The sequence below is a fragment of the Pinus tabuliformis genome, chromosome 8 (assembly GCF_031772625.1).
Source record: "Pinus tabuliformis cultivar Carrire ecotype Pingquan chromosome 8, CPIR1, whole genome shotgun sequence".
Lineage (NCBI taxonomy): Eukaryota > Viridiplantae > Streptophyta > Pinopsida > Pinales > Pinaceae > Pinus > Pinus tabuliformis.
The window spans coordinates 1,266,097,219-1,266,106,778 of NC_142294.1; the positions used below are offsets into that span (position 1 = coordinate 1,266,097,219).

Below are 9,560 nucleotides of genomic sequence, written 5' to 3' on the forward strand. Positions count from 1 at the left end.
GCAACATGTTCCCAAATCTTTAATAGCTCAAAGTGTGGAACGCTGCTACCTAACATCATGTCTCCAGATGAGCTGTAGGCTGTATTGATGTACAGGTGTCTCTCTTCTAACATTCCCGGTCAAACTGTTTATTCTGTATTGAAAACATCACCTACAGCAGTTTCGTAGCGCGCTACGAAACTGCTGTGTGATTTAAAAAACACAGTCTTCCTCTAAACTCCTCACATACGAACTATTTAAATTCTGCAACATTAAAAGCTAGGAAGAAGAGTCATCCTCTCATAATAAAATCTTTCAGAACGGCACAGCTGCTCATTCTCAATTATAACGAAAAAGAAAACATTCCTCTCAGTGAACTTTATACCTATCAGACTAACTGGACATCAGTTATATCTCATCAACTGCCTGCAACAACTCATCTACCTCTTGTTTCAAAACAATAAGCTTCTGCTCATGAGGAGATATGCGACTGTCAATCTCCTTACTTGGTAGTTTAGCAAGGTGTGAAACTGATGACTTTGAAATTGAAAAATCGGAATGTGAATACAATATGCAAGCCAGAAAGAAGCAGAAGAAACCGGTGACCAACATCAGTGGCTCTGCTAGCATTGAAATGGTACTAAATTTATAATAAACCTGAAGAAACACATTATGTTCAGGCATCACATTCTTCTTTGATAGTACCACAACATTCCTTCCAATAGTGTCAAGATAGGAGTACTTTATCTCCCGATGTTGGTCTGCAGAAAAGGGAACAGAAGCATAAGGATCTTTAGATCCTTCTGGCAGTGCAACCTTCACAATAAGTTTATCAATGACCATATCACTGAATGAAGATGCAAAAGCAATATTAAGATAACGCCTGCCATCAGCTGCTTGGAAGAGAAAATCTTGTAGAGGTAAGCCGTAGCCTATTGTAAAAGTGGCTTGCCAGCCTCCAAACATAGGATATCGAGGTTCAATTTCCAGTTCTGTTTTTCTAAAGTCGGCGTTCAAATGTGAGGTAGAAATATTCCCAATTTCATCTCGGTAATAAACCGAATGTGCTCGAGGTAGCAGTCTTGCCACTAGACTCTTAAAAGATGATGCACCTGTAGCATTGGGTCTTGCTTGGTATTCAATCCTTGAAAAGCCACCTTTGATTCGAGCACCACCATGAAAAAGGTGATAATTTTCAGTTATCTGAACATTTCCCCAATGTGAAATTTCTATTTCTCGCACTAGCTCCTTGACAACTGCAAATGGTTGGTTATCTTCAAAGTGAACAATAAAGGGTGAAAATGAAAATGCAGCAAGATTCTCATATGGACCATATTTAAGTTCTGTATCCACCTTTAGGAGCACCAATTCCGATGACGGTGCCGCCAGACATAGATGGCATATTGTCAAGAGCGCTACACATGCAAACACTGAATGCTTGAGATTTGACAGGATCACTCCACGAATCGCCATTGCCATTGCCACTGCCCTGCCCACCAGATCAGATCAGATCAGCCAAGTTAAGTATAGCACGCTCTCGTTTTTAAAACCCCTCTTCAAAAATAAAGGGAAATGCATTTCCCTTGAAGTGAAATTTCTGTTCGAGAACTTCTGTGGGTTCGTTGTAGATTAAAGGAACAACCCTGGCACCCCCCGATTCTACGAATTTGACATAAGAAGCCGCGATGTATGAGGCATTAGATGCCGTGCTGAGCTTTTCACGAGCTCCATTCCTTTCGGCTTTGGCATCTTCTGAATTATGGCATCATCTTATGAAGGCAGAAGGATACGCAGAGACTGTTCTGCATTAAGGACATGAATAAAAAGACTAAGACACACAAGTAGTACAGTCATGGCCATAGCCATCGCTTCTCGGCTTCTGCCAACAATATCAATCTCCTCTGATTCTGAAATGAATTTAACATTTCTCATATTGCCATGCACTGTGTTACGCAAACCAGGGTGATCGATCGGAAGTCGGCAAAAATAGCCACAAGAATGACATCTTGTCTCACAATAATGTACAACATCTTCATTAGTTGTATGAACATGGGGTCCTTCATGGCTCCTCTTGAAAGCTGGTACTGGGACACAACAATCCTTTCGTATAGCTGAGTAACTATTTCAAATGTAAAGCCAGAAAGGTCATTCCACAAGTCATCAATTGCGCCCTCCGTCCCCAATATAACAGGCATTCAATCATGAAGCCACGCCAACGCCTTAGAGGAACGTGTAGTCAAAAGAGTAAATGTAAAGAATACTCCTCCTTCAGAATCTTGCCATGTGTCATAAAGAGCTGCAAAGACAAGGGGCTTTTTATCTTGAAAATGTATATAGAATAGATGCTTCTTCGCTTCATCCTTTTTTCACTCGTAAAAACCTTCAATTGACACAAGGCAACGACAACTTGGAATAAGTCGACGAAAAGAAGCCTTCTCATAAACCGATTCTGATCGAGCATTGGTTTCAAAAAGGACCACGATTTTGAGACTTGGGTATGAAACAAAGTTTTGATGAACCTCCGTTGGTGATCATGAGAACCTGCCAGAACAGCTGTGAGCGCAAAGTAAAACTACCACTGGAATGTTCCCCTTCAAAGCATATGCAGACAACGGCAAGTCTGCAAGGAATAATACAGGTCCCATGATCTCCTCAGTATGAAGTGACAACAATGAGAATATGCATATTGCAAACGAACCATATCATCCCCTTCCTTCAATGGAGTACAGGCCCACATATAACAGTTTGATAAACCTCGTTTCCTGCAGTGTTTCCATCAATTCACCTTAAATATCTGTCATTTCCCAATTTCGCAGCGCAGCCAATGCAAGGTCAGTGTTTTCGCTACGAAATCACTAAAACAGATGGCGCTGCGAAACTGCTAACGGATTTATGCGCTGCGAAAACACCCTGTCTTTAAGCTAGGCTAAAAAAATTTTACAACAGACTTTTCAGTGATAACACCAGCATCCCCCCATACTGCTTCAGGTGAGACTTCAGTCCATGCACCGTGGATTGATGCTGGAAGTGCTAGTATTGTAGGGATTTGTTTGTAACAACTAACTCTGAACCTGGGTCAAGACCCCTAAGGAAACAAATGGTTCTGTTGCCGAGAACGCGATCTACATAAAGAGATGTGTGATGTCACATCACCGAAATCTGAGCAAGAAGTAAATTGAGAGGTGGTTGGATAGAAAGATCCACAAATTCACGGCACAAGAAAACAAGAATCTACGCCTGACAAAAGAACACTATTTGGATAGATATTTGTACACAGAAATACATGAAATCTTCTTCTCCACCTTCCCAATCGAACTATATGAGTGGATCACTAAATTGGAAGACAACCAAGGAAGGTGGAGGCTTGACGATTCGATAGTGTGTACCCCAGAGCTCGTGCAAAGGTTGGAAGCTTCTAAAGATAAGATCGTGCGTAGTCAATCACTAGCTTGATCAAGTTATCAGAGGATTTGTTACAGAGTTTGCAGTTCATACCTCGGTCAGTTACAGCGAAGCAAAGCGACGCTTCTTCAAGGGACCATGAGGTAAGTGTTTGAGATCTTTGAACACTTGGATTAATATTCTCTTGTGTGAAAATAGGGTTACACCACCACCTTGATGTTTGGATCTACGCGAAGTGGACGAAGCTTTAGAAATCAAGGAAAAATAGGTCCTGAATATAGTCCATTGATTGGTCCTCCTTTAAGTGACAACAAGGGAGCAATGCAGGCTTCACTGGAGAGCACTGTCCAGTTGATAAGGTAGGCTTTTCCATAGATACCTTATCCATCCACACAACGTCCACCTTTGGCTCGAAAACATACACCTTCACCCACACCGCCACGAGCATCACCGTTAGTCAACATGTCAAATACGATGAGGTTGCCAGTTTTCAAGGGCTTAGGAAGTGAGGATCCGGATCAGTTCTAGTTTGTTGCGAGGGTCATGTGGAAAACACAACAAATTAAAGATGATAATATAAAGAAGGCGTAGTTAGTCACTGCTCTGCAAGACCGTGCGTTGACATCATATGTTAAGCATTCCACTGATAATCCATTGGCGTCATTGGCAGATACTTAGACTGCTTTGAACAAGGAATTCAGTAAGCCTAAGTTTGAATCGTAGTCAGTAATTGGATTTAAGTAAATCATGATGAGGCCCAGTGAAATGCCATGGGAGCTAGAACAAAGACTAAAGTGTGGGATCCATGTAGCCAATATGAATCTCACAGATAGCCAACACTACGATTGGTTGATAGTTGCGCTCCTGCCCCACTTAAGGATTTCTTTATCACAACAAAAGATAGGAACTCAGGTAGAAGCCCTAGAAATCACGATGAGATTGCATGAGACACCTATCTAGGATGCTTCTTTAGGAGTTTAATAGATTTATGCAGAGTTGTAGAACCTATTCTTGGAGTTGTAGAGCTTGAAAAAGGAAAAAGCGGCTTGGCTGGAGGTGCATGAAGAAGTTTGGTGTATCAAGTGTAAAAACCAGGGGCATGATAAAGATCGTTGCCTTGTCTTCATGAATTACATCACTAGAGGGGGGAATATGCCCCTAAGGTAGGAAGCTCCAACAATATTAAGCGTGGGGACCTCGCTATGGTGTGCTATTTGTTAAATAGCTGTAAAACATGTAACAGAAAATTGTCATTTGCTGCAAAAGTTTGTACAGACACCACAACATTGTTCCACGATTTTTGCAAATTAGTGGGCCACGATGAATGCCACTGTCAAAGATATGAATTAATGATGGAGAGGATGCTTATGTATCAAATTTAAGAAAGAGCTCGGCCTCTCGATCAGGACGCTAGGGGAATGCGTGGAGGATATCAGAGGCACAGATGAGGCCGAGGAGGAGGAGGAATTGGTAGGGGTTGGGGGTAGGTCATTTGTTACAATTGCAGAATGCCAAGACACTATTGAACCTCAGAATTACCCTCTCCTTGACAACTTCTCTCACTTATTTCCCTTTCTTTTCCATAAGAATACAGATCCCCATCAATGATAAATGATAGATTTTGTCTTAAGAGGGACATTAAATGATTGACATGTTATACTTTTATGTTTTTGGTATTTGAATAATTTTTTGAAAATTAGCTACAGAACACAGCCTATTCTGCAGCTAACTATGTGTTCTGTAGCTACTTCTATGGTTTTGCAGGTTCCAGGTGTCAAATGAAGAAACTGGCCACATGGGCATCTCTCGAATCATCTCGACATGGATTCCATCCTAGTCACCCACCCCAGATCAATAAAAAAGCCATCTCAAGATGACAATCAAAGGTGGAGTCAAGCATATGAAAGCCAGAAGCAATATAACTCTTTGTCTACTCTTTCATGGTTAATTAATAAATCCAACAGTTCGGTTGCAACATTAACTCGGATCAGCCACCTATGTTAACGGTTTTGTGCAACCATCTTAGTCGATTTCAAGTCACTTGTAGCTGATCAAACATTTATGCAGCTCTGTTGTGATACGTGTAGACCACCTATAGCTTTTTTTTTTCAAAATATAGTTATGAATATTTTTCTTTTAAATATCGGTTGTACAGAACTGAGGGGGGTCGAAGTTTTTGATTTATTAAGCTCAGACTTGTAGCTCTATAATTTTGAACTTTTGTTCCTGTTTATAATATAAATTCATGTGTTGACCAATGATCATTTGAAGGAGCATTTGAATTAGTTAGCAACTTAGCCCAATCAGTTGTAGAGGGTCCCTACATTGAAGGAGGTTTTCTTTTCATTTGTTCTATGTTCAGTTTTAATTTCATCATTTGCTTTTAGCAGTGTTTGTAACTTAGGTTGATTTCTGGTAGTTTCATTTCCTTTAGTTCTGATCAGTAGCATAATGTTAGAATCCAATTGTGTAGTATTGTCTCTCCAATCCATTTCATAAAGGAAACAACTTTGTTTTTAAACAGAGTAAGGTTGAAAGTAATGAGGATGCATTGTTGATTAGTTTACCCATTGTTTTTGTTATTTATTTCCTAGTTTAGATTGCCAATGCACTGTGTGAATGAATGTTTTTTATCACCATTTCAAGCTAATATCCATCCTGAACTAAATGGTTAAATATTCACTTTACACAAGGGTTGAAACCGATCAGTTACTTTCTGCTTGTTTTATTTAGTTCTTTAGACCATAAAGTACAGAAAGTTGCTTGTATTCCATCTGAAGAGAGCTATCTTTCAAAATTGAAGGTTTGCGTAACTAGAAGTGTTTCAGTTAATTTCCTTCTTTGTATTTATTTCAACTTACAACTTTACCTTTTAATTTTAAGAATTAGATTCATGACTTAGGATTAATGACAAGATAGGGCAGATGCTCTGTTTTTCCTTCTTTTAACTTAAATTTTGACTATTTTTAAGCTCTTGGTTCACCTTTAGGAAGTTTAAATTCAACTTCTCATAGTTAAGATTGTACATCATTAGGAATCAAAGGACAGAAACCCAGAAAACCAATATAAAATACAAAACAACGAAGCAAGAAGGGTTAACTAAGCTCATATAGTGCACTACACTTCATTAGCCTACGAACCTCGGTTGATAAGTTATGCAAGCAATTTAGGACACTAAATTGACTAAACAATTTGGTGCCATTGCAGGGGAAGTGTAATTAGTTAACCTTATCTCTTACATTCAAAAAAAAAAATTGATATGCATAGAGAAAGAGACTCCAGGGGTAGATTTATAGCTAGAGGCAGTAGTTCAATTCCTACAACACCACCTAGTCCACCAAGAACAAGAAGAGATACACCTGCATCTCAAGCTCATACTCCTAGCCATAGAACTCCTGAAATTATAAGGTCAGAAATCCAATCAAAAGAATCTCCTACTTCATCTCCCGAGGCAGTCCTAGAGGAGAAAAATCTTGGGTCTCCAACAACAGGAGTAGCCTTTTTCACCTCCACAGGGGAGCACATTTTAGTTGAAGAATTAGGAATACCTGGTGAGGAAGAAGAAGTAGAACCTCTCTCCCATATTCCATTAATAGAAGAACCAGAGGAAGAGAAAGTAACCTTGTAGGTTGAACCTTATACTGACTCTAAAGAAACTATAATGGCAGAAGAGGGAGAGGATGGAGAATTCACATTGTTTGGAGGAGGGGGTAGAGTAAGAGGTAGAGGAAATAATGGAGGAGGAAGAGGAAATAGGGAAATAGATAATTATTTTGGATTCCCTATAGTGGATGAAGAAACAAATGCCACAATGAAAAATATTTCACCTTCTGTCCTCCCAAATTTTCATGGGTTAAAAAGTGAGGATCCTGAAATATTTTTATTTGAGTTTAAAGTCTTTTGCAGAAACTATGATTACTTAGAAGACTCTCAAAAACTTATGTTGTTTCCTTCGACATTGAAAGGAGTTGCTTTGAAGTGGTTCATGGGGTTAGTCACTTAGTCCATTAGAACATGGAATGACATGAAGAAATCATTTTTGGATAGGTATTTGGATTATTGCATGCATACCAATCACAAGGATGAAGTGTTCAAAATGATACAAAGAGAGGATGAAAAATTGGAGGATTTAATCGAAAGATTCAACTATAGCTTGAAAAGAGAAAAGATGGACAATTTAGATGAAGATACCTTAAAATCTCTTTTATTAAAAGCCATTAGGGATGGGTGGATAGATATCCTTAACATGATGGTGAAGGGAGATATCTCTCAACTCCCATTAAGTGACATAGGAGAATTATGTGTTCATCTCTCAAGAGGGAAATCCAAAACTAGGAAAGGTCCAAGAGATCCTTCTCTTGTTAGAGTGAATAAGTCTGCAACTAGATCAGTGAGTAGGGCAAAAATTGGGAATATGCTTGATGAATTCAAAACAGATATTCTAGGGAGCCTTAGTGAGAAAATAGACACCCTTATGTTGCAAAAAAAGCAGAAAATTGAGGTTGATGCTTTAGCTATTTTCTGTCCCAAATGCAGAAAAAACACGCTTTAAGAGAATGTCCTTTGGATGCAAAAATTATAGAGACTTGTATGATTTGTTCAGAAAACCATGAGACCAAGGGTTGTCCTTCAATTCTAGGTATTAAGGCTATTTCTCAAGAAGAAACAATTCCAAATTCATCAGAATCTCTTTGCTTTGTCTCTAGAAGACCTTGGCAGGGGCCACAAAATTAGGGATTTAACAATCAAATGTATCTTCAACACCCACCAAATTGGAATTCTTGATAGAAACATTGGCCTCAACCTCAACCTCAATCTCAACCTTGGGCTCAAGGAGTACAAAATCCTTATGGGATATTTTCTCAACATTATCAATATCCTCCATCATATGAGAATTATCCTTCCCCACACATTCCACAACAAAATCAGCAGCCACAACTTCAAAATTAGAACCCTCAACTTTCACTACCATTTCCACAACAAATTCCACAACAAAACCAAAATCCTCAACTCTTACTACCATTTTAGCAGAGACCAAATCAGCTACCTGCCCAACCATTACCAAACTCCAATAATAAAAATCCTCATAATACTTACATGGTGGAAGGACAACAATTTCCAACTTATATGATCACTCCTCTAGATCTCAATGATGTTCAACAAAGATCTAGTAGGATATTAGAAAAGGAAAGGCCTTATGTAGTTATTCAAGAACAAGACAATTCTGAGAAAGACTCTCTACAGTGCAATAAAAGTTTTGAAGGAACATCTCTCCAAAACCAGAATACTGAAAATGAAAAACAGAAAGAACCAGTGAACTCAACTCCTATCATTGAGAAACTAGTATCTACTTCTGCACCTCCTTTTCCTGAAAGGTTACAAGTTGATAGAGGAGTAGAAAAGTAGATTATGTTTCCTAATTATGATTTTCTAGATGAATTGAAAAATGTCTGTATCAAAATCCCTTTGTTACAAGCCATTAAGGAGATTCCAATCCTAGCTAAAACAATAAATGAGTTGAGCATAAATAAACCAGGAAGAAAAGCAAAAGAAACAAAAAGAATTCACCTGGTAGGAAAAATAGTAGATATAATGATGGGAAAAATTTCCATACAAAAATATGTAGATCCAGGAAGTCCAATTGTGAAAACACATATCAATGGAGTTGAAATTCCAAATATATTGATTGATTTAGGAGCAGCAATAAACATCATGAGAAAACAAACCATGGAACAACTCAAGCTTCCTAATCTTCTTTACACACCTACATTACTACAATTAGCAAACAGATCTATAATCAAACCAGATGGTGTGTTAGAAGATATTTCAGTATCCTTAGATTATTGGGAATATCCTACTGATTTTATGATTTTAACCCCCAAGAACAATCTAGGAGGACATCCACTCATATTAGGAAGACCTTGGTTGGCCACAACTAATGCTTTCATTAGTTGTAGATCTGGTGACATGTATATTTCTGATGGGAATTCAACAAAGAAATTCACTCTATATCCTCTAGCTAGAACAATCACAGAAATAGATGACAAAGAATGGATTGATGATGAAAATGACATTCAACCTCTCTTTACTATTTCAGACATTAGTGAAGATAGTCAAATCTTGAATACAATGGAAAATTTTGAATCATCTCCAAAATATGAACATGATCAATTTCAAGA

At 38.4% G+C, this 9,560-nt stretch overlaps 1 pseudogene; it reads right to left on the reverse strand.

Annotated features, from left to right (window-relative positions):
* Positions 1-387: 387 nt before the first annotated feature.
* On the reverse strand, positions 388-1,458 carry LOC149239985 (dolichyl-diphosphooligosaccharide--protein glycosyltransferase subunit 1A pseudogene; annotated as a pseudogene).
* Between the last annotated feature and the right edge of the window lie 8,102 nt (positions 1,459-9,560).